Source organism: Oncorhynchus mykiss, chromosome 6, assembly GCF_013265735.2.
Source record: "Oncorhynchus mykiss isolate Arlee chromosome 6, USDA_OmykA_1.1, whole genome shotgun sequence".
In the NCBI taxonomy this organism is placed as follows: Eukaryota; Metazoa; Chordata; class Actinopteri; order Salmoniformes; family Salmonidae; genus Oncorhynchus; species Oncorhynchus mykiss.
Genome location: NC_048570.1, coordinates 88,752,062 through 88,778,418, shown reverse-complemented (window position 1 = coordinate 88,778,418; position 26,357 = coordinate 88,752,062). Strand labels below are relative to the sequence as shown.

The 26,357-nt window shown below is 45.1% G+C and overlaps 1 protein-coding gene across 1 annotated transcript in view; it reads left to right on the top strand.

Moving 5' to 3' along the window:
* uacab (uveal autoantigen with coiled-coil domains and ankyrin repeats b) overlaps positions 1-26,357 on the top strand; it is an 85,509-nt gene that overhangs the window by 5,603 nt on the left and 53,549 nt on the right. The gene's annotated exons all lie outside the window — the stretch shown is intronic.

The window sequence follows — 26,357 nt, the reverse complement described above, 5'->3', positions numbered from 1 at the left end:
CTTTCTATTACTTTGTTTTGAGCTGTTGAGGAGAGGAGGACTAGTGGGTTGGCTTTGAGCTGTTGAGGAGAGGAGGACTAGTGGGTTGGATTTGAGCTGTTGAGGAGAGGAGGACTAGTGGGTTGGTTTTGAGCTGTTGAGGAGAGGAGGACTAGTGGGTTGGTTTTGAGCTGTTGAGGAGAGGAGGACTAGTGGGTTGGTTTTGAGCTGTTGAGGAGAGGAGGACTAGTGGGTTGGATTTGAGCTGTTGAGGAGAGGAGGACTAGTGGGTTGGCTTTGAGCTGTTGAGGAGAGGAGGACTAGTGGGTTGGTTTTGAGCTGTTGAGGAGAGGAGGACTAGTGGGTTGGTTTTGAGCTGTTGAGGAGAGGAGGACTAGTGGGTTGGCTTTGAGCTGTTGAGGAGAGGAGGACTAGTGGGTTGGTTTTGAGCTGTTGAGGAGAGGAGGACTAGTGGGTTGGTTTTGAGCTGTTGAGGAGAGGAGGACTAGTGGGTTGGCTTTGAGCTGTTGAGGAGAGGAGGACTAGTGGGTTGGCTTTGAGCTGTTGAGGAGAGGAGGACTAGTGGGTTGGCTTTGAGCTGTTGAGGAGAGGAGGACTAGTGGGTTGGCTTTGAGCTGTTGAGGAGAGGAGGACTAGTGGGTTGGCTTTGAGCTGTTGAGGAGAGGAGGACTAGTGGGTTGGCTTTGAGCTGTTGAGGAGAGGAGGACTAGTGGGTTGGCTTTGAGCTGTTGAGGAGAGGAGGACTAGTGGGTTGGTTTTGAGCTGTTGAGGAGAGGAGGACTAGTGGGTTGGTTTTGAGCTGTTGAGGAGAGGAGGACTAGTGGGTTGGTTTTGAGCTGTTGAGGAGAGGAGGACTAGTGGGTTGGCTTTGAGCTGTTGAGGAGAGGAGGACTAGTGGGTTGGCTTTGAGCTGTTGAGGAGAGGAGGACTAGTGGGTTGGCTTTGAGCTGTTGAGGAGAGGAGGACTAGTGGGTTGGTTTTGAGCTGTTGAGGAGAGGAGGACTAGTGGGTTGGCTTTGAGCTGTTGAGGAGAGGAGGACTAGTGGGTTGGTTTTGAGCTGTTGAGGAGAGGAGGACTAGTGGGTTGGTTTTGAGCTGTTGAGGAGAGGAGGACTAGTGGGTTGGTTTTGAGCTGTTGAGGAGAGGAGGACTAGTGGGTTGGTTTTGAGCTGTTGAGGAGAGGAGGACTAGTGGGTTGGCTTTGAGCTGTTGAGGAGAGGAGGACTAGTGGGTTGGCTTTGAGCTGTTGAGGAGAGGAGGACTAGTGGGATGGTTTTGAGCTGTTGAGGAGAGGAGGACTAGTGGGTTGGTTTTGAGCTGTTGAGGAGAGGAGGACTAGTGGGTTGGTTTTGAGCTGTTGAGGAGAGGAGGACTAGTGGGTTGGCTTTGAGCTGTTGAGGAGAGGAGGACTAGTGGGTTGGCTTTGAGCTGTTGAGGAGAGGAGGACTAGTGGGTTGGTTTTGAGCTGTTGAGGAGAGGAGGACTAGTGGGTTGGTTTTGAGCTGTTGAGGAGAGGAGGACTAGTGGGTTGGTTTTGAGCTGTTGAGGAGAGGAGGACTAGTGGATTGGCTTTGAGCTGTTGAGGAGAGGAGGACTAGGTGGGTTGGTTTTGAGCTGTTGAGGAGAGGAGGACTAGTGGGTTGGTTTTGAGCTGTTGAGGAGAGGAGGACTAGTGGGTTGGTTTTGAGCTGTTGAGGAGAGGAGGACTAGTGGGTTGGTTTTGAGTTGTTGAGGAGAGGAGGACTAGTGGGTTGGTTTTGTGGAGTCATGTTGATAGTCTGAGGTAATGTTTACCCATCTCGTTTGATTTACCATCAATGCCTATTATAAATGGACTGTTTCATATTAATTCCAGATCCATATGAGTGGCAGCAGAAGTTGACATGGCGGCTATAGTGGAATGTTGAGGTTATTCATGATCACAGCTTTCCAGGAGCTACATGTACGTTGCATGTACAGATCAGCTGAACAGATCCCAGATAGGATAGATGAGGATAGATGACTCGTCTGAAGGTCACCTCTTTCTCAGGAATACACCCTTGCATTAAAATGAACTCATTTGGATCAAGTGTTTATGAACTAAATGCCTATCTAGGACAGATGTTCCACACACAGTGAATGAGTCACTGTCACATCCATAACATATCAACATTTATTTGTGATTCATCAGAAGCCTGTCCTCTGAATGACTCTGACAACCAGCACAATGACAACCCTAGTAGACAGACTGTCATCTCAACAGAGAAACAGACCATAAAGAGCACAAACTATAGAGAGAGGGTTATTTTGAAGTGTGGAAGAGAGTCTAGACATCCTTTCCCAGAACAGAACCCATTCCTGCCGTATCGATTGATGGGTTCCTGTGGAAGCATGGAGCTGGGCTGGCCTCACCCCAATGGGAAATGGGATGTTTTTCTGAAAGCCCTGTGTGTGTGTGTGTGTATGTAGGTCCCAGAGTGCTGCTGCTGGGCGAGAAGGAAACAATGTGGATTGAAGTTTATCCTAGCATGAGTAAAAGCCCCAGGATTACAGGGGAAAGAGAGAATGTGCATAGCAGCATGAAAAGCTCTCTGACCTCTGGTCTCCACTGCAGTGTGGGAGGTTAGAACAGTGTGGTCAGTCAGTCAGTCAGTCAGTCAGTCACAACGCTGTCGCTGGATGCCAGTAGTGCTCTGACAATACTATTGATTCATAGTGGTTTATCAATGCCTGGAAATTTAAAGTTAACATTTGCCCTTTTTGAAAGCTGCAATGTGTACCTTTTTTTTGGGTGACCTGATCAAATTCACATAGAAATGTTAGTTATAGAATCTGTCATTCTCATTGAAAGCAAGTCTAAGAAGCGGTAGATCTGTTCCATGTGTGCTATTTCTATGCTTCCCGTTCTTAAGTTTAGTTTGTAGTTTGTGTCTTTTGCTTTGGGTTTTGTTCACCAGCTTCAAACAGCTGAAAATACTATATTTTTGGTTGTGTAAAATATATTTCACAGCAGTTTAGATGGTACACTGATTCTCTACACTTGCTTGTTTTGTCACATAAACTGAAATTAAGATATTAGAATATTAAAATATTAGAATAGCTGAGGAATATTAGAATTTTAACCAGGAAATGGCGTTGCGATTTTTTCTGCCAATTGCACCTTTTTTTTAAATCGATTACTGTACATTCTCCTCTTTAGCCAGCCATCAGTGTCTCTTAGAGGAAGTAGCAAAGTTATTTCTAAGGTGTTCTCGGGCAAAGATCGATCAAGCATTAATGTCCAAATAGCTGAGGCTTAAGCAGAAGGAAAGTAGTGTATTGTCACGAGACACGTCTCTCCAGAACGCACGCTCTCCCTCCATTTTTGTGCTCCTTCAATGTTTCATAATGTCGTTGTTTGAATTGTTTGCCCCTTTGATTGTTAGTGTCTATCAATTCCCCATTACATAAATGACCAGTAGTAGTACCAGTAAATGACCAGTAGTAGTACCAGTAAATGACCAGTAGTAGTACCAGTAAATGACCAGTAGTAGTACCAGTAAATGACCAGTAGTAGTACCAGTAAATGACCAGTAGTAGTACCAGTAAATGACCAGTAGTAGTACCAGTAAATGACCAGTAGTAGTACCAGTAAATGACCAGTAGTAGTACCAGTAGTAGTACCAGTAAATGACCAGTAGTAGGACCAGTAAAAGACCAGTAGTAGGACCAGTAAATGACCAGTAGTAGGACCAGTAAATGACCAGTAGTAGGACCAGTAAATGACCAGTAGTAGGACCAGTAAATGACCAGTAGTAGTACCAGTAAATGACCAGTAGTAGTACCAGTAAATGACCAGTAGTAGTAGTAGTACCAGTAAATGACCAGTAGTAGTAGTACCAGTAAATTACCAGTAGTAGTAGTACCAGTAAATGACCAGTAGTAGTACCACCAGTAAATGACCAGTAGTAGTACCACCAGTAAATGACCAGTAGTAGTACCAGTAAATGACCAGTAGTAGTACCAGTAAATGACCAGTAGTAGGACCAGTAAATGACCAGTAGTAGGACCAGTAAATGACCAGTAGTAGTACCAGTAAATGACCAGTAGTAGTACAACCAGTAAATGACCAGTAGTAGTACCACCAGTAAATGACCAGTAGTAGTACCACCAGTAAATGACCAGTAGTAGTACCACCAGTAAATCACCAGTAGTAGTACCACCAGTAAATGACCAGTAGTAGTACCACCAGTAAATGACCAGTAGTAGTACCACCAGTAAATGACCAGTAGTACCACCAGTAAATGACCAGTAGTAGTAGTACCAGTAAATGACCAGTAGTAGTAGTACCAGTAAATGACCAGTAGTAGTAGTACCAGTAAATGACCAGTAGTAGTAGTACCAGTAAATGACCAGTAATAGTAGTACCAGTAAATGACCAGTAATAGTAGTACCAGTAAATGACCAGTAGTAGTAGTACCAGTAAATGACCAGTAGTAGTAGTACCAGTAAATGACCAGTAGTAGTAGTACCAGTAAATGACCAGTAGTAGTACCAGTAAATGACCAGTAGTAGTAGTACCAGTAAATGACCAGTAGTAGTATGACCAGTAGTAGTAGTACCAGTAAATGACCAGTAGTAGTACCAGTAAATGACCAGTAGTACCACCAGTAAATGACCAGTAGTAGTAGTACCACCAGTAGTAGTAGTACCAGTAAATGACCAGTAGTAGTAGTACCAGTAAATGACCAGTAGTAGTACCAGTAAATGACCAGTAGTACCACCAGTAAATGACCAGTAGTACCACCAGTAAATGACCAGTAGTACCACCAGTAAATGACCAGTAGTACCACCAGTAAATGACCAGTAGTAGTAGTACCACCAGTAGTAGTAGTACCAGTAAATGACCAGTAGTAGTAGTACCAGTAAATGACCAGTAGTAGTACCAGTAAATGACCAGTAGTACCACCAGTAAATGACCAGTAGTACCACCAGTAAATGACCAGTAGTACCACCAGTAAATGACCAGTAGTACCACCAGTAAATGACCAGTAGTAGTAGTAGTACCAGTAAATGACCAGTGGTAGTACCGGTAAATGACCAGTGGTAGTACCGGTAAATGACCAGTAGTAGTACCAGTAAATGACCAGTAGTAGGGTTAACGCTCCACCACTAATGATCTGTGGAGCTTCTCAAAGTAATGTTTTCCTCACTTCAAACAGCAAGCAAACAAAATCAGATTTTACATACAATGACAATGAAAATAGTTCCTCAATGTTTTAAAAAAATATTTCCAGCTCCCTCCCTTTCCATAATCTAGGGTTTCCCAAACTTGGTCCTCAGGAACACAAGGGGTGCATGTTTTGGTTTTTACCCTAGCACTACTTGGCTGATTCAACTAATCATCAAGCTTTGATCATTTGAGTCAGCTGTGTACTGTTAGGGCAAAAAACTAAACGTGCACCCCTTGGGTTCCCGAGGACCGAATGTGGGAAACACTGCTATAACCACTCAGCATCAAAGTGAAAAATGTAATGCTCTGATCCAGTGGGAGCGTCACAAAATACCAGATTACTTCTTACAGGATGGTCTGGAACAGTTTTTCTCCTTCTGGTTAGGCTATCTGAAGGTTACATTTGACTAGTTAAATAAAATAAAAATATAATTTTTAAATCTTGATCTCCGGCTCCCACTTGAGTCATTTTGTCTTAATTATTTAATCAAACAGCAGGCTTAAAGCATCAGACAAGCTCAGTACATATAGTTGGTTTATTAAAACACAGGGTGTGTCTATATATGGAAAAATACACATTTTAAAGACGAATCTCCTCAGCCAATATGTATTTTTCGGCGACAGCCCTAATTGAAAGCATTGCGGTTTGTGGGTTTCCATTGGAGGATTTGTGCTGTATGATGCTCCATCAGGATTGACACACTTTCAAAGGTTACTATACAGTTGAAGAACAGTCGGCCCACCTTCTCCCTGAAAACCCTGCTATGACATGTTTCTGGTCTGTGAAAAGGGAATCAATCTGGAACAGGTCTAATCTTGTTGCTGTGAACATAGCACTAAGTTATTCTATGAATTTCAACGGTAGTTGGCAATGGACTAGCTTAGACTAGTACACTGTATGTGTGTGAATCCGTATGTATGAACCAAAGCCATCAATGAACCGTTGGTGCCTGTAATGAGGAAAGTTATGCTAAATTAATTTGTCGGCAATTGGATCACCATCCAACAATCAGGAGACCTAATGTTTTGACATAAACCAAAGCAGCACATTTGAGTTAAACCCGCCCATAGTCTCTCAGAAGATGCTGATTGGACTGGATACTTATTAGCCACTCCAAGTGCCTCTCCATTGGAGTAGGTCCTGATTTGAATCAGTGAAGATTCTTTATTAGTAATAATGAATTCATTTCTAATCAGTGGGCTCTAGCATTTGAATACTACATCTTACAAATGCATGCAGTGGCAGGGCACTTAGTTATGAAATTAGCCATGGCATATTAAAGAGATGAGCAAGAGAGCAATCAGACTCATTTCAAGCCCTTGAACTACTCTCTCCAGTGTGTGGGAAAGGCAGCCCCCCGCACCTCTCTGATTCAGAGGGGAGGGGTTCATTGCGGAAGACACATTTCAGTTGAATGCATTCAGTTGCACAACTGACTATGTATCCCCCTGGACTGAAACATGATGTTTTGACAGGCTGTATCTTTTAAAATGATTAACCCTCTTCGGAGGACACACACTCATTTTAATCTGATTTATTTGACAGCTTTTCTGATACATATGCATATATTTCACAGACATACACATTTTACTGACACGGTACTTTTTATATTATTTACCTTTATTTCAACATGGAAAACAGACTGAGGGTCTCTTTTACAGCTGGGCCTTACGTATACATGTTTACACATACCGTTTAGGTACAATGATTAAGAAACTACACAAGACAAACAAAACCATCACAGATAACACAAACAAATACAGCAGCAGCTTATTACATTTACATAAGGTTATTCCCCTAACAGGTTATTCCCCTAACAGGTTATTCCCCTAACAGGTTATTCCCCTAACAGGTTATTCCCCCAACAGGTTATTCCCCCAACAGGTTATTCCCCCAACAGGTTATTCCCCCAACAGGTTATTCCCCCAACAGGTTATTCCCCCAACAGGTTATTCCCCCAACAGGTTATTCCCCCAACAGGTTATTCCCCCAACAGGTTATTCCCCCAACAGGTTATTCCCCCAACAGGTTATTCCCCTAACAGGTTATTCCCCCAACAGGTTATTCCCCCAACAGGTTATTCCCCCAACAGGTTATTCCCCTAACAGCACAATAACTTGTATTACCCGAAACGGTTATAAAGCAATCACATAACATTAAAACATTACCAATTTTTTTATTTATTTATTAACCTTTCAAATAAAAGGTTAATTAAAAAATAATGTCTAGGCAAGTCAGTTAAGAACTAATTCTTATTTTCAATGATGGCCTAGGAACACTGCCTGTTCAGGGGCAGAATGACAGATTTGTACCTGGTCAGCTCAGGGGGTTTGATCTTGCAACCTTCCGGTTACTAGTCCAACGCTCTAACCACTAGGCTACCCTGCCGCCCCACATTACCAAACATTAACAAACAGGAAAACATGACCAAACATTAATACATTACCAAACATTACCAAACATTAAAACATTACCAAACATGAACTCTTTAATCTCAACCCTCAGCCACTCTCAGCCCATCCCACCTATCACCATAGACCAACCCTCAGCCACTCTCAGCCCATCCCACCTATCACCATAGACCACCCCTCAGCCACTCTCAGCCCATCCCACCTATCACCATAGACCAACCCTCGGCCACTCTCAGCCCATCCCACCTATCACCATAGACCAACCCTCAGCCACTCTCAGCCCATCCCACCTATCACCATAGACCAACCCTCAGCCACTCAGCCCATCCCACCTATCACCATAGACCAACCCTCAGCCACTCTCAGCCCATCCCACCTATCACCATAGACCATCCTCGTTTGGTTTCCATGTGCCATATATTTTTCAATTGTACTGTGATGTTTTACATACATGTTGAACCTTTCTAATCGTATCCACAGATGGTGAGCTAAAGATGAAAACCTTTCCTCCCAGTATTATTATATTATTCGTTGACTTCCAGATCGCCCAACACTGCTATTTGAAAGGTTCATTTTAAGTGAATGTTGTGATGATTATTATGTTTTTTTAACCATTCCTGAATCTGTGACCAGAAACAAGATGCATAGGGGCAATTCCAGAATAAATTATTAGTGATTCTGTCTCTTCACAGCAAAATTTACAGAGCTGAAATTGTTGTATGCCCCCCGTGTGTGTGTGTTTGTGTTGGTGGCAAGAACTTTGTATAATAATGTACATTGGAAAAACTCAGTGTTGAATCAAGTGTTGTTTTTTGTACCAGTTCATAAACCATATACCATGGAATCAGTACATCACAAATCTCTTCCCATTTATTTTTGCAACCTGTATGGCACAGCTGTCAACATTTTTGTCCTCAGATGAAACTGGTATATTTTTCTATTTATGCCAGTTCCTTTCAGCCAATTAGTATCTTTACTATATGACAGACAAACTAGTTCCCTGCCTTCTCTCTTTTCCACTTGCCTCCTCCATTGTTGTGGTTGTGCTGCAATCAGTTGGTTGTAAGTTTGGATTGAGCAGATACTCCCATATATTTCTGATAGCTGCATATGTGACATAACTCCACCGTTTCTATTCATAATGTCTTTAATAAATATAATACCACATAATAGCATTTTTTCCCATGAAGAATGTTATTTATTATTCAGTATATTTGACTTATTATTTGTTGTAATATTTCTTGTCTTTTCAGGAGGATAAGACTGAAATTGTAACCAGCTCTGTGTGGCTTGTTTAAGAAAGGGCCATACTTTAAACAACATTTATTTTTTCAATTTGTCATAAATTACAAGTTGTAATCTGTATAAAGGCCATTTTTGAACAAAGGATAGAGTGGTGGGGTTTGGGGTGGTGGAGAGGTAGGATGGTGGTGGTGGTAGGGGCCGGATGGTGAGTTTGAGGGTGGTGGAGGGTGGAGGGGTAGGATGGTGGTTTTGGGGTAGGATGGTGGTTTTGGGGTGGTGGAGAGGTAGGATGGTGGTGGTAGGGGCCGGATGGTGAGTTTGAGGGTGGTGGAGGGTTGAGGTGGTGCAGGGGTAGGATGGTGGGTTTGGGGTGGTGAAGGGGTAGGATGGTGAGTTTGGGCTGGTGGAGGGGTAGGATGGTGGGTTTGGGGTGGTGAAGGGGTAGGATGGTGGGTTTGGGGTGGTGGAGGGGTAGGACGGTGGGTTTGGGGTGGTGGAGGGGTAGGATGGTGGGTTTGGGCTGGTGGAGGGGTAGGATGGTGGGTTTGGGCTGGTGGAGGGGTAGGATGGTGAGTTTGGGCTGGTGGAGGGGTAGGATGGTGGGTTTGGGGTCGTCGTGAAGGGGTAGGACGGTGAGTTTGGGGTGGTGGAGGTGTAGGATGGTGGGTTTGGGGTCGTGAAGGGGTAGGACGGTGAGTTTGGGGTGGTGGAGGGGTAGGATGGTGAGTTTGGGGTGGTGGAGGGGTAGGATGGTGGGTTTGGGCTGGTGGAGGGGTAGGATGGTGGGTTTGGGCTGGTGAAGGGGTAGGATGGTGGGTTTGGGCTGGTGGAGGGGTAGGATGGTGGGTTTGGGCTGGTGGAGGGGTAGGATGGTGGGTTTGGGCTGGTGGAGGGGTAGGATGGTGGTGGTAGGGGCCGGATGGTGAGTTTGAGGGTGGTGGAGGGTTGAGGTGGTGCAGGGGTAGGATGGTGAGTTTGGGCTGGTGGAGGGGTAGGATGGTGGGTTTGGGCTGGTGGAGGGGTAGGATGGTGGGTTTGGGCTGGTGAAGGGGTAGGATGGTGGGTTTGGGCTGGTGAAGGGGTAGGATGGTGGGTTTGGGCTGGTGGAGGGGTAGGATGGTGGGTTTGGGCTGGTGGAGGGGTAGGATGGTGGGTTTGGGCTGGTGGAGGGGTAGGATGGTGGGTTTGGGCTGGTGAGAGAGGAGCAGGTCTCGGTAGTGCTTTGTTTGGAAGGAGAAACCTCTGATTTGAAGGTGGTTTGGGAACAACAGGGAGAGTCATGAGTACAAGCAATACAAGTGAGACGATACCCTGTAACATCTGGACTTAATGCTGTGTGCCTCACCTCTTCATGAACCAAAACAGTCCGTCCTCAGACAGAAACTCTTACCCTAAAGGTATGATCAAATAGATTTGCAGGTTGAGGAAATTAGATTTTACAAGCGGTTGGTCAACTTCCCTATTGAGGTGATGAGTCACTAAAGGAAACCTGATGCTCCCCTGAACATGTTTATATGTGCAGTGGAATGTTTTGTCAGGTGGGCCAGCATTGACTCACTATAACAGCAGACATCATTCTGTAGAATTACTCTGAAGAGGTTGACCTGGTCCCCAATGACCTGTCCACCTTTTTTGATTGGCCCACACGGTGTAACCTCACAAGCACAGCAGTGCCTGGCTCACTCCACTTCCCCTTCTCATTCTCCTCCTCTGCCCAGATTCTCTGTCTCCACTCCCTCTGGAATCAATGAAAAGAGGCCTGGAGTGCTGTGGAAGACTTCTCTGTCTGGCTGCTCAGGGCCTGAAAGCACTGTCACTAAGGGGTTATTATGTGTGTGCGTGTGAAAAGGAGAGACTTTTAATACACCCCCCACTTATGGCTGTGTGTGTGAGAGAGAACGCGAGAGAGGCTGGATACACTCCCACTCAGAGGCTCGTCCAAAGAGAGAGGAGAGCCTCTGTTCACATCAGAGGCCACCATGGCACGGCGCCCCGTGGCGCCCTCCGTTTTGGAATTGCCCTGGCTCCTCCCCTTTTTGTCTTCATGAAACGACAAGGAAACTACTGTATTAATCCAGAAACCTTCTTTTTCACTGTGCCTGTGTGGAACCAGTCCTACTCAAGACTGCAGAGTGCCTCGCAGCAGATGTTCTCATGTTTTAGAAATGCTTTTAGGAGTGAGTCAATACTTTGTTGCCCAAAAAGAGTGAGAGATACTTTGTCATCTGCCTGAGCAAGGGCCTCTCTGTCCTCTGCCTGAGGAAGGGCCTCTCTGTCCTCTGCCTGAGGAAGGGCCCCCTTTGTCCTCTGCCTGAGGAAGGGCCCCCTTTGTCCTCTGCCTGAGGAAGGGCCCCCTTTGTCCTCTGCCTGAGGAAGGGCCCCCTTTGTCCTCTGCCTGAGGAAGGGCCCCCTTTGTCCTCTGCCTGAGGAAGGGCCCCCTTTGTCCTCTGCCTGAGGAAGGGCCCCCTTTGTCCTCTGCCTGAGGAAGGGCCCCCTTTGTCCTCTGCCTGAGGAAGGGCCCCCTCTGTCCTCTGCCTGAGGAAGGGCCTCTCTGTCCTCTGCCTGAGGAAGGGCCTCTCTGTCCTCTGCCTGAGGAAGGGCCTCTCTGTCCTCTGCCTGAGGAAGGGCCCCCTTTGTCCTCTGCCTGAGGAAGGGCCCCCTTTGTCCTCTGCCTGAGGAAGGGCCCCCTTTGTCCTCTGCCTGAGGAAGGGCCCCCTTTGTCCTCTGCCTGAGGAAGGGCCCCCTCTGTCCTCTGCCTGAGAGGGCCCCCTCTGTCCTCTGCCTGAGGAAGGGCCCCCTCTGTCCTCTGCCTGAGGAAGGGCCCCCTTTGTCCTCTGCCAGAGGAAGGGCCGGGAGGCTAATAGAGAAAAGTCTCAGCAGAGGAATGCCAACTACAATAAATGGGGCTATGGAAGGGAAAGAAACCTGTTTTTGAAAAGTTAAACAAAAGCACTGAGCTTTGTGTGAACTTTGCGGTTCAAAGGCTGAGCCATGTTTTACTATGTACCGTTATTGGTGTTTTTAACAGTGAAGAGAATAAAGAGATTTCTTCTGAGTCAGATCACAGAGCTGATAACATGAGGAAAACATTGGAGAATTACGATGGGACTGTTTATCTGAGACTTGACTCCATTTGATCACAGAATATTTTTTTGTAGAAATCTTTCTGACTGTTTTGGTTTGAACGGAAGGCCAACTAGCCTATTCTCAACAAATGTAATTAACGCGTCAGATGTAGAATAGATTGAGGGCTATTCAGAAATTATACCCATGTGGATATCAAACTAAAGTATCAGAACACTTGTTTGCAAAACTCTTGAGTTAGTTTACGAGAGCCTCTTCAGATGTCTTTTTTGACTCTCTTCACATCCATCTTAAAACACTTGATGTGGCAATAGGTTGTGTGTTAGTTTCCCTTAGATCAGGGGTCACCAACCTTTTCTGAGTCAAGGTGGCTTTCTAATTGAAAATGTAGGCCGGGATGTACCACTCAGATTTGTATTTTAATTACTTAAAAAGCGTAAACATATGCAACATGAACTCATTTAAAAACATTCTGTGGCAATGAGGTTCATGCAGTTGGCTATAGGCCCAATACATTATCACGGCACATTGAATTCTCCTGTCCAATATTGTTCTTCTGAGACCATTTTGACATTGTTTTAAAATGTTAGGTTTATGACCACACTGGTAATAGATCATTTGTTGTATTATTTGTGAGTCACAGCTGAGTGAGCATAATAAATAACTCTTTTACTAGACAGATGGGCTTCATCTGATGGTCAGTCTGAGGGAAGAAGCAGTGGTGAGGCTGGCTCTCAGCCATACTCCCCTTCCCTTCCCTCTCAGCCATACTCCCCATCCCTCCACTCTCAGCCATACTCCCCATCCCTCCACTCTCAGCCATACTCCCCATCCCTTCCCTCTCAGCCATACTCCCCTTGCCTTCCCTCTCAGCCATACTCCCCTTGCCTTCCCTCTCAGCCATACTCCCCATCCCTCCACTCTCAGCCATACTCCCCTTCCCTTCCCTCTCAGCCATACTCCCCTTGCCTTCCCTCTCAGCCATACTCCCCTTGCCTTCCCTCTCAGCCATACTCCCCTTGCCTTCCCTCTCAGCCATACTCCCCTTGCCTTCCCTCTCAGCCATACTCCCCTTGCCTTCCCTCTCAGCCATACTCCCCTTGCCTTCCCTCTCAGCCATACTCCCCTTGCCTTCCCTCTCAGCCATACTCCCCTTGCCTTCCCTCTCAGCCATACTCCCCTTCCCTTCCCTCTCAGCCATACTCCCCATCCCCCCACTCTCTCTCCCTTCCCCCCCACTCTCTCTCCCTTCCCCCCCACTCTCTCTCCCTTCCCCCCCACTCTCTCTCCCATCCCCCCTACTCTCCCTCCCTTCCCCCCCACTCTCCCCCCCCCTCTGCTGAGAAAAGGGGACAACATCTTCCAGCTGATGGTGAAACTCAAGTCACACTGCATTATTTCTGCTTCATGCACCAATTCATGTTGTTACTCTTATGGCCAGAGAGAGTGCATTTTCTGGCTGATAATAAAGTGTTGAACAAGGTGTTGGCACAGTGCAGAATAACAACTTAAACATGAACTTACTCATAAAAACAGCAGTATTCGTTGAGTCTGTATTCGTTGATTCTCTTACGGTATCATCTTTCCTGTAGGTTCCAGGCTTCTTTTTACAGGCTATGGCTCCAGGAAACTGTGCAGACATGGTGATCTGAGCTATCTGATTGGCCAGCGGTAGGCCTATAGGTGCACTTGATTTGCTCTCTATGTCTGCCTGTTAGGCAGAGTTTTAAAAATGCATATATATTTTTTAAATGTAACCTTTATTTAACTAGGCAAGTCAGTTAAGAACAAATTCTTATTTACAATGACGGTCTAGGAACAGTGGGTTAACTGCCTTGTTCAGGGGCAGAACGACAGATTTGTACCTGGTCAGTTCAGGGATTCGATCCAGCAACCTTACTGGCCCAACGCTCTAACCACTAGGTTTATCTTAGGTAAAAAATATATATTATTATTATTATTTTTTTAATTACAAGAGTGTTTGGTGAATGCCTTGGAGATTATGATCGACCGGTTGGTGACCACTACCATAGATTGTTTCTTAGGAAATGACCACATGATAGTAATGGGGACCAGTAGGAGGCAGGTAGATCACATGATAGCAAGGGGAACCAGTAGGAGGCGGGCAGATCACATGATGGCAAGGGGAACCAGTAGGAGGCGGGCAGATCACATGATGGCAAGGGGAACCAGTAGGAGGCGGGCAGATCACATGATGGCAAGGGGAACCAGTAGGAGGCGGGCAGATCACATGATGGCAAGGGGAACCAGTAGGAGGAAATGTAATTACAACAATACTGAATGAACACTTATTTTAACTTAATATAATACATCAATAAAATAAATTTAGCCTCAAATAAATAATGAAACATGTTCAATTTGGTTTAAATAATGCAAAAACAAAGTGTTGGAGAAGAAAGTAAAAGTGCAATATGTGCCATGTAAGAAAGCTAACGTTTAAGTTCCTTGCTCAGAACATGAGAACATATGAAAGCTGGTAGTTCCTTTTAACATGAGTCTTCAATATTCCCAGGTAAGACGATTTAGGTTGTTAGGCAGTTATAGGAATTGTAGGACTATTTCTCTATACCATTTGTATTTCATTAACCTTTGACTATTGGATGTTCTTATAGGCACTTTAGTATTGCCAGTGTAACAGTATAGCTTCCGTCCCTCTCCTCGCTCCTCCCTGGGCTCGAACCAGGAACACATCGACAACAGCCACCCTCGAAGCAGCGTTACCCATGCAGAACAAGGGGAACAACCACTCCAAGTCTCAGAGCGAGTGACGTTTGAAACGCTTTTAGCGCGCACCCCGCTAACTAGCTAGCCATTTCACATTGGTTACACCAGCCTAATCTCAGGAGTTGATAGGCTTGAAGTCATAAACAGCGCAATGCTTGAAACATTGCAAAGAGCTGCTGGCAATTCGCACGAAAGTGCTGTTTGACTGAATGCTTACGAGCCTGCTGGTGCCTACCACCGCTCAGTCAGACTGCTCTATCAAATCATAGACTTAATTATAACATAATAACACACAGAAATACGAGCCTTTGGTCATTAATATGGTCGAATCCGGAAACTATCATCTCGAAAACAAGACGTTTATTCTTTCAGTGAAATACGGAACGTTCCGTATTTTATCTAACGGGTGGCATCCATAAGTCTAAATATTGCTGTTACATTGCACAACCTTCAATGTTATGTCATAATTACGTAAAATTCTGGCAAATGAGGCAGCCCAAACTGTTGCATATACACTGACTCTGCGTGCAATGAACGCAAGAGAAGTGACACAATTTCACCTGGTTAATATTGACTGCTAACCTGGATATCTTTTAGCTAAATATGCAGGTTTAAAAATATATACTTCTGTGTATTGATTTTAAGAAAGGCATTGGTGTTTATGGTTCGGTACACATTGGAGCAACGGCAGTCCTTTTTCACGAATACGCACAACATCGATTATATGCAACGCAAGGCACGCTAGATAAACTAGTAATATCATCAACCATGTGTAGTTAACTAGTGATTATGATTGATTTGTTTTTTATAAGATGAGTTTAATGCTAGCTAGCAACTTACCTTGGCTTACTGCATTCGCATAACAGGCAGGCTCCTCGTGGAGTGCAATGTAATCAGGTGGTTAGAGCGTTGGACTAGTTAACTGTAAGGTTGCAAGATTGAATCCCCGAGCTGACCAAGGTAAAAAAACGTTCTGCCCCTGAACGAGGCAGTTAACCCACTGTTCCTAGGCCATCATTGAAAATAAGAATGTGTAAACTGACTTACCTAGTTAAATAAAGATTAAATAAAGGTGTAAAAAATATTTTTTAAAATCGGCCAAATCGGTGTCCAAAAATACCGATTTCCGATTGTTCTGAAAACTTGAAATCGGCCCTAACTAATCGGCCATTCCGATTACTCGTTCGACCTCTAGTGTCAAGGCTTTCGACTCTGTCAATCACCGTATTCTTATTGGCAGACTCAGTAGCCTCGGTTTTTCGGATGACTGCCTTGCCTGGTTCACCAATTACTTTGCAGACAGAGTTCAGTGTGTCAAATCGGAGGGCATGCTGTCCGGTCCTCTGGCAGTCTCTATGGGGGTGCCACAGGGTTCAATTCTCGGGCCGACTCTTTTCTCTGTATATATCAATGATGTTTCTCATGCTGCGGGCAATTCCCTGATCCACCTCTACGCAGACGACACCATTCTATATACTTCCGGCCCGTCCTTGGACACTGTGCTATCTAACCTCCAAACGAGCTTCAATGCCATACAGCACTCCTTCCGTGGCCTCCAACTGCTCTTAAACGCTAGTAAAACCAAATGCATGCTTTTCAACCGTTCGCTGCCTGCACCCGCACGCCTGACCAGCATCACCACCCTGGATGGTTCCGACCTTGAATATGTGGACATCTATAAGTACCTAGGTGTCTGGCTAGACTCTAAACTTTCCTTCCAGACCCATATCAAACATCTCCAATCGAAAATCAAATCAAGAGTCGGCTTTCTATTCCGCAACAAAGCCTCCTTCACTCACGCCGCCAAACTTACCCTAGTAAAACTGACTATCCTACCGATCCTCGACTTCGGCGATGTCATCTACAAAATTGCTTCCAACACTCTACTCAGCAAACTGGATGCAGTTTATCACAGTGCCATCCGTTTTGTCACTAAAGCACCTTATACCACCCACCACTGCGACTTGTATGCTCTAGTCGGCTGGCCCTCGCTACATATTCGTCGCCAGACCCACTGGCTCCAGGTCATCTACAAGTCCATGCTAGGTAAAGCTCCGCCTTATCTCAGTTCACTGGTTACGATGGCAACACCCATCCGTAGCACGCGCTCCAGCAGGTGTATCTCACTGATCATCCCTAAAGCCAACACCTCATTTGGCCGCCTTTCGTTCCAGTTCTCTGCTGCCTGTGATTGGAACGAATTGCAAAAATCGCTGAAGTTGGAGACTTTTATCTCCCTCACCAACTTCAAACATCTGCTATCTGAGCAGCTAACCGATCGCTGCAGCTGTACATAGTCTATTGGTAAATAGCCCACCCATTTTCACCTACCTCATCCCCATACTGTTTTTATTTATTTATTTTTCTGCTCTTTTGCACACCAATATCTCTACCTTTACATAACCATCTGATCATTTATCACTCCAGTGTTAATCTGCATAATTGTAATTATTTGCCTACCTTCTCATGCCTTTTGCACACAATGTATATATAGACTCCCCTTTTTTCTACTGTGTTATTGACTTGTTAATTGTTTACTCCATGTGTAACTCTGTGTTGTCTGTTCACACTGCTATGCCTTATCTTGGCCAGGTCGCAGTTGCAAATGAGAACTTGTTCTCAACTAGCCTACCTGGTTAAATAAAGGTGAAATAAAAAAATAAATAAAATAAAATAAAAGTGTGGAGAGTTCTTGGTACTGTAGCACCTGCCTCTGATGCTGGCACTTGGCAGTGGTCCTGGTACCTCATACCAAAAAATTTGCCAAATAATATATTTCCATACAAATGTATGTATTTCAAAAACATTTTAATATTGTTTATATTTCACATAAAATATATTTTATGGATGCATTTTATGTATATATATTTTGGTATGGTCCAGTCCTGTTACAGTGCTCAGCCTGTTGGTACATTAGGCTGACAGTAAAAGCCTAAGTTAGGCCCACTTGGAGGTTTACATGTTTTGCATTCTGATAACTAAGGAATGGTATGATTTATCTTGTGATGGACACCATGACAATTAAGATCATGGAATGATTTCCTGCTTTACAGAGGTTGCCACTTGTCATAAATCATATTTGTGTTTTATTACTGTAGCTCAACTGTTGCTAGGTTACATGCATTTGGGCTCATGAACGCAGCTGCCTGGTAAAGAAGGACAGATGACTGGGAAGGAGAAGACCCAAAGCGGCGTCTGGCATTTCTCAGAAACTCTATTAAATGAGTACAGTTGGCTTTGGGGATGACCAGTGAATTATACCTTCTGGAGCGCGTGCTACGGGTGGTGACCAGTGAAATATACCTGCTGGAGCGCGTGCTACGGGTGGTGACCAGTGAAATATACCTGCTGGAGCGCGTGCTACGGGTGGTGACCAGTGAAATATACCTGCTGGAGCGCGTGCTACGGGTGGTGACCAGTGAAATATACCTTCTGGAGCGCGTGCTACGGGTGGTGACCAGTGAAATATACCTTCTGGAGCGAGTGCTACGGGTGGTGACCAGTGAATTATACCTTCTGGAGCGCGTGCTACGGGTGGTGACCAGTGACCTGAGATAAGGCGGGGCTTTACCTAGCAAAGACTTATAGATGACCTGGAGCCAGTGGGTTTGGCGACAAATATGAAGTGAGGGCCAGCCAATAGGAGCATACAGTTCGCAGTGGTGGGTAGTATATGGGGCCTTGGTGACAAAATGGATGGCACTGTGATAGACTACATCCAATTTGCTGAGTAGAGTGTTGGATGCTATTTTGTAAATGACATCGCTGAAGTCATGGATCGGTAGGATAGTCAGTTTTACGAGGGTATGTTTAGCAGCATACGTGGAGGCTTTGTTGCAAAATAGGAAGCCAATTCTAGATTTAATTTTGTATTGGAGATGCTTAATGTGAGTCTGGAAGGATAGTTTACAGTCTAACCACATACCTAGCTATTTGTAGTTGTCCACATATTCTAAGTCCGAGCCGTCCAGAGTAGTGATGCTGGACGGGCGGGCAGGTGCTGGTAGCGATCGGTTGAAGAGCATGCATTAGTTTTACTTGCATTTAAGAGCAGTTGGAGGCCACAGAAGGAGTGTTGTATGGCATACGTCTGGAGGTTTGTTAACACTGTCCAAAGAAGGGCCGAAAGTATAAAGAATGGTGTCGTCTGCGTAGAGGTGGATCAGATAATCAAGAGCGACATCATTGATGTATACAGAGAAAAGAGTCGGCCCGAGAATTGAACCCAGTGGCACCCCTTTAGAGACAACAGGCCCTCCCATTTGACACACTGAACTCTATCAGAGAAGTAGTTGGTGAACCAGGCGAGGCAGTCCTTTGAGAAACCAAGGCTGTTGAGTCTGCCGATAAGAATGCGGTGATTGACAGAGTCGAAGGCCTTGGCCAGGTCGATGAAGACGGCTGCACAGCACTGCCAGCAGGTAGTTGGGGAGTGGTGGAGCTGCAGAGCTCCAGTCTGGAGGCCCTGTGCACTGCAGTGCCCCGTGGGATGCGGTGTTAGCCAGGGAAGGCTCCCTGATCACAGATCATATTCATTTCCAAATGGCTTCTTTCAGACAGCATTAGCGCCACTCGTGATTGGGTGATGCACCCAGTATGTGACCCTGATCATCATGCGTTTGTAAAGATTCAAATTGACAAACTACTGACTGGATGAAGTTGATGGTGAACGTATATGGAATGGTTTGAATAATGAAACACACAAGTAACAAAATCACACATTTAAAAATGAACATTAGCTTGATTGGTACGTTCTGAGCAGGAAGACACAGTGTATGGATCCAAGTTGGAAGAGTGCAGCAACATGACCTTATTATGGAACTTACAGCCAGGCTCAGCCCCCAACATTATCTTGATATGGAACTTCCAGCCAGGCTCAGCCCCCAACATGACCTTGATATGGAACTTACAGCCAGGCTCAGCCCCCAACATGACCTTGTTATGGAACTTACAGCCAGGCTCAGCCCCCAACATGACCTTGTTATAGAACTTACAGCCAGGCTCGGCCCCCAACATTACCTTGTTATGGAACTTACAGCCAGGCTCAGTCAGCTGTATGGAGGTTTTATTCATTATGAAATATTGTGTCAGCTAAATGTTGCCCCTATTTATACAAGACAAATCCTGTGTAGAATTTAAATCAGCATTGAAGAAAGTAACATGTTTTATTTATATGAGCTGTGATGTAGAAAGCGAACATGGCCTAGATAAAAATCAAAAGACATTTGTTTTATCTGTTACACTTAACTTGAGTCCACAGTAGTATACAGCTCTTTTCACCTACATCAGGGTGGCTGGTACACCCCAATGGGTTTTTAGGATTAAAGTCTGGCTCCATTTGCTGACCATGAGGTCATCCTGGCAGTACTAGTCTGCTGTGTAGGGCCCTTACATCATAGCCTCTCAGTAGGAGAGTGAGGAGCAAAGATGAGGGGGCGTGTGTGTTGGGGGGGGGGGGGGGTTGCGCTGAGGGATTTCGCAGAGTCAGGGAGAACCATGGCTGAGGGCTTATCTCCCCCCTCCACACACACACACAGACTGAGCCACAGGAACACAAACCCTATTCTGCTGATGAGACAGACGCTATGGAGAGGGCCCAGACTGGCGCTCTATGGAGAGGGCCCAGACTGGCGCTCTATGGAGAGGGCCCAGACTGGCGCTCTATGGAGAGGGCCCAGACTGGCGCTCTATGGAGAGGGCCCAGACTGGCGCTCTATGGAGAGGGCCCAGACTGGCGCTCTATGGAGAGGGCCCAGACTGGCGCTCTATGGAGAGGGCCCAGACTGGCGCTCTGTGGCGAGGGCCCAGACTGGCGCTCTGTGGCGAGGGCCCAGACTGGCGCTCTGTGGCGAGGGCCCAGACTGGCGCTCTGTGGCGAGGGCCCAGACTGGCGCTCTGTGGCGAGGGCCCAGACTGGCGCTCTGTGGCGAGGGCCCAGAATGGCGCTCTGTGGCGAGGGCCCAGACTGGCACGACAGTGGAGTTTGGTGGGGAGAAAGGAAAACGTTCACTCTACTGCCTAGTTAAGGGAACGGGGGAGACCTAGTCAGTTGTACAACTGAATGCATTCAACTGAAATGTGTCTTCCGCATTTAACCCAACCCCTCTGAATCAGAGAGGTTCGGGGGGCTGCCTTAATTGACATCCACGTCTTCGGTGAGGGTATCACTCTCCTGCCGAGTTGAGGGAGGGTATCACTCTCCTGCCCAGTTGAGGGAGGGTATCACTCTCCTGCCGAGTTGAGGGAGGGTTTCACTCTCCTGCCCAGTTGAGGGAGGGTATCACTCTCCTGCCCAGTTGAGGGAGGGTTTCACTCTCCTGCCCAGTTGAGGGAGGGTTTCACTCTCCTGCCCAGTTGAGGGAGGGTATCACTCTCCTGCCCAGTTGAGGGAGGGTTTCACTCTCCTGCCCAGTTGAGGGAGGGTTTCACTCTCCTGCCCAGTTGAGGGAGGGTATCACTCTCCTGCCCAGTTGAGGGAGGGTATCACTCTCCTGCCCAGTTGAGGGAGGGTTTCACTCCAGCATGGATTTAAATCTCTAAGTGGATTCTTGTGTTCCTGCAGTTTCATCATGTGGGAATCCATTTTGGTGATGTTGATATGCTTGCAAATTCACCCAATGCTGCCCTCTGTTGGTCAGATATGGAGTATTGAATTGTCATTGGTTGAAACCATGTACTGGAGCTCTACGTTGCTCAAACTAGAGGAACTTCACAACTATAAAAAATAAAAAAAAGTTTTTCCTAAATTCATCTTGATGTCATTACGCCCCCACTAAATAAACAAACGATCTCTGAAACAAACATTTTTGAGGGTCGGGGACAATGGGTTCACAGAAAAGAGTGTGGAGTTTTGAGGGGTTTTCCTAGTAGGGCCTATTGACTGAACTGGTCATATAACCGGTAAAGAAAGAGTGGAGTGCTGATTACAGACAAGTCCACACCCGCAAGCTGAGCCTCTTCCCAGATTGGAATGTTGCTATGCCAAAACTGGCATTTTCCTCACATAGACGAACTGTCCACTACAGACGTTTATCTAGCTGTGACATTTACCATAATGGATGGCTTTTTATGGGACTTTTATCAACAATGGTCCCTGACAGTAATGTCCATGTGAACAGTGTTACTCCATATTTGTCATAAAGCATCCAGTGTATTGCATAAGTCATTCCAGTAAATTGCTGCTTCTGTTGGCACTGTAAGATGAGAGATCACTGTTTTATCAACTTTTAATTGCAACATGTTATGTCTTCATGCAACTTTGTCTTGACAGAATACAAAGGGGCTTTAAAGACACAGTATTCTGTGTGAGCATGTTTCTTCCAGATTCTTCTATTGAGCCTCATGCCTTGCCCTCTGTATACTGTGTGTGTGTGTGTGTACTGTGACTACTGGTGGTGTTAGCCACCTTCACCACCAGGTTACTTTCAGGGAGTCACTGCTGTACTTTCGTTTCAATTCACCTCTATTCATTTTGTTGTACATTTATTTCACCACTCTGACTAACTGGACTGATCCCTCCAGTGAGTGTGGTGTCACACTGCTCTCAGCCTCATATGGACTGATCTCTCCAGTGAGTGTGGTGTCACGCTGCTCTCAGCCTCATATGGACTGATCTCTCCAGTGAGTGTGGTGTCATGCTGCTCTCACAATACAATGTTTGTTACTAGGGCGTAACAATCCAGTACAATGTTTTTGTTACTAGGGCCTAACAATGCAGTACAATGTTTATGTTACTAGGGCCTAACAATCCAGGACAATGTTTTTGTTACTAGGGCCTAACAATCCAGTACAATGTTTATGTTACTAGGGCCTAACAATCCAGGACAATGTTTTTGTTACTAGGGCCTAACAATCCAGTACAATGTTTTTGTTACTAGGGCCTAACAATCCAGGACAATGTTTATGTTACTAGGGCCTAACAATACAGTACAATGTTTATGTTACTAGGGCCTAACAATCCAGTACAATGTTTTTGTTACTAGGGCCTAACAATACAGTACAATGTTTATGTTACTAGGGCCTAACAATCCAGGACAATGTTTTTGTTACTAGGGCCTAACAATCCAGTACAATGTTTATGTTACTAGGGCCTAACAAACCAGTACAATGTTTTTGTTACTAGGGCCTAACAATCCAGTACAATGTTTATGTTGCTAGGACCTAACACTCCAGGACAATGTTTATGTTGCTAGGGCCTAACAATCCAGTACAATGTTTATGTTACTAGGGCCTAACAATCCAGTACAATGTTTTTGTTACTAGGGCCTAACAATCCAGTACAATGTTTTTGTTACTAGGGCCTAACAATCCAGGACAATGTTTTTGTTACTAGGGCCTAACAATACAGTACAATGTTTATGTTACTAGGGCCTAACAAACCAGTACAATGTTTTTGTTACTAGGGCCTAACAATACAGTACAATGTTTATGTTACTAGGGCCTAACAATCCAGTACAATGTTTTTGTTACTAGGGCCTAACAATCCAGGACAATGTTTATGTTACTAGGGCCTAACAATACAGTACAATGTTTATGTTACTAGGGCCTAACAAACCAGTACAATGTTTTTGTTACTAGGGCCTAACAATCCAGTACAATGTTTTTGTTACTAGGGCCTAACAATCCAGGACAATGTTTATGTTACTAGGGCCTAACAATACAGTACAATGTTTGTGTTACTAGGGCCTAACAATCCAGTACAATGTTTTTGTTACTAGGGCCTAACAATCCAGGACAATGTTTATGTTACTAGGGCCTAACAATACAGTACAATGTTTGTTACTAGGGCCTAACAATCCAGTACAATGTTTTTGTTACTAGGGCCTAACAATACAGTACAATGTTTATGTTACTAGGGCCTAACAATACAGTACAATGTTTATGTTACTAGGGCCTAACAATCCAGTACAATGTTTTTGTTACTAGGGCCTAACAATACAGTACAATGTTTATGTTACTAGGACCTAACAAACCAGTACAATGTTTATGTTACTAGGGCCTAACAATACAGTACAATGTTTGTTACTAATAATAATAAAAACATATCTGCTGAGTCGGTGACCACTGTTCCACATTTATAGCAGCCAAATCAGCAACCAGGCAGCAGCAGAGCGAGTCTAAACTCCCTCTATCTCCATGTCATCAGGCCCAGCTGGGACAATACAGCCCCACGGGCCCCCGCCAGCCAATACCAATAATCCAGACAGTTTTTTAATACCTCCGCCAGGGACCCTGTTATTGCAGTGAATAGAATTGCAATGTGCGAGTGATGTCGCTGTCAGGCGCTTCTGTTATTTTTTCCCTCCCCTTTCAGGTCCATATGAAGGAAAAAGAGAACACGCCGAGGTCACCGCAATGCTTTCTCAAACATCCCAGGAATTTCGACAACCGGAATTGTTTTGAAATGGGAGATTTTATTTGGCACTACTTTCTGCCCCCCTTGTCTGCCGGTTTTAGATTTGGGAGTAAGGGGAGAGTTTCGCCTCTGTTGTCCAGATACTGACGTTTGTCTTTGGTGTCTTTCAGACAGATTGACCAGGAGGAGGACAGAGTGTTAGTTCCATGTTCTTGTCTCTGTTATGACCCAATGTCTCAGGAGGACAGAGTGATAGTTCCATGTTCTTGTCTCTGTTATGACCCAATGTCTCAGGAGGACAGAGTGATAGTTCCATGTTCTTGTCTCTGTTATGACCCAATGTCCCAGGAGGACAGAGTGATAGTTCCATGTTCTTGTCTCTGTTGACCCAATGTCTCAGGAGGACAGAGTGATAGTTCCATGTTCTTGTCTGTTATGACCCAATGTCTCAGGAGGACAGAGTGATAGTTCCATGTTCTTGTCTGTTATGACCCAATGTCTCAGGAGGACAGAGTGATAGTTCCATGTTCTTGTCTCTGTTATGACCCAATGTCTCAGGAGGACAGAGTGATAGTTCCATGTTCTTGTCTGTTATGACCCAATGTCTCAGGAGGACAGAGTGATAGTTCCATGTTCTTGTCTGTTATGAACCAATGTCTCAGGAGGACAGAGTGATAGTTCCATGTTCTTGTCTCTGTTATGACCCAATGTCCCAGGAGGACAGAGTGATAGTTCCATGTTCTTGTCTGTTATGACCCAATGTCTCAGGAGGACAGAGTGATAGTTCCATGTTCTTGTCTGTTATGACCCAATGTCTCAGGAGGACAGAGTGATAGTTCCATGTTATTGTCTCTGTTATGACCCAATGTCTCAGGAGGACAGAGTGATAGTTTCATGTTCTTGTCTGTTATGACCCAATGTCTCAGGAGGACAGAGTGATAGTTCCATGTTCTTGTCTGTTATGACCCAATGTCTCAGGAGGACAGAGTGATAGTTCCATGTTCTTGTCTATGTTATGACCCAATGTCTCAGGAGGACAGAGTGATAGTTCCATGTTCTTGTCTGTTATGACCCAATGTCTCAGGAGGACAGAGTGATAGTTCCATGTTCTTGTCTATGTTATGACCCAATGTCTCAGGAGGACAGAGTGATAGTTCCATGTTCTTGTCTATGTTATGACCCAAATCACGTTCTCTCTTTTTATTCTGGATGAAATTAATTGGAATTTGCCTTTCTGCTTACTGTTATCTTACTAAATTGCCACTAGTCATTTATCTGTTAAATTAAATTGAGTTTTTGCAGTGAGATGAAACAGATATTTATCATATTTTATCTGTATAATTTTCCCTGTCTTATCAACTGTCATCGTCCATCAGTGTTTTGGTGAAAACATTCCTCAGCTCCCAGAATCAGTACAAGTCCTTAGAGACCCAGTATCAGTACAAGTTCTTAGAGACCCAGTATCAGTACAAGTCCTTAGAGACCCAGTATCAGTACAAGTCCTTAGAGACCCAGTATCAGTACAAGTCGTTAGAGACCCAGTATCAGTACAAGTCCTTAGAGACCCAGTATCAGTACAAGTCGTTAGAGACCCAGTATCAGTACAAGTCCTTAGAGACCCAGTATCAGTACAAGTTCTTAGAGACCCAGTATCAGTACAAGTCCTTAGAGACCCAGTATCAGTACAAGTCCTTAGAGACCCAGTATCAGTACAAGTCCTTAGAGACCCAGTATCAGTACAAGTCGTTAGAGACCCAGAATCAGTACCAGTCCTTAGAGACCCAGTATCAGTACCAGTCCTTAGAGACCCAGTATCAGTACCAGTCCTTAGAGACCCAGTATCAGTACAAGTCCTTAGAGACCCAGTATCAGTACAAGTCGTTAGAGACCCAGTATCAGTACAAGTCGTTAGAGACCCTGTATCAGTACAAGTCCTTAGAGACCCAGAATCAGTACAAGTCCTTAGAGACCCAGAATCAGTACAAGTCGTTAGAGACCCAGTATCAGTACAAGTCGTTAGAGACCCAGTATCAGTACAAGTCGTTAGAGACCCAGTATCAGTACAAGTCGTTAGAGACCCAGTATCAGTACAAGTCGTTAGAGACCCAGTATCAGTACAAGTCGTTAGAGACCCAGTATCAGTACAAGTCCTTAGAGACCCAGTATCAGTACCAGTCCTTAGAGACCCAGTATCAGTACCAGTCCTTAAAGACATGTTCAGAGCTGTAACATTGGACGTGCTGTGCTTCATTTACAGTCTGCTGAAGTTCATCTTAGAATTTGATCACAGCTCATCTAAAGATTTGAAAACCCTTTGATGTAACA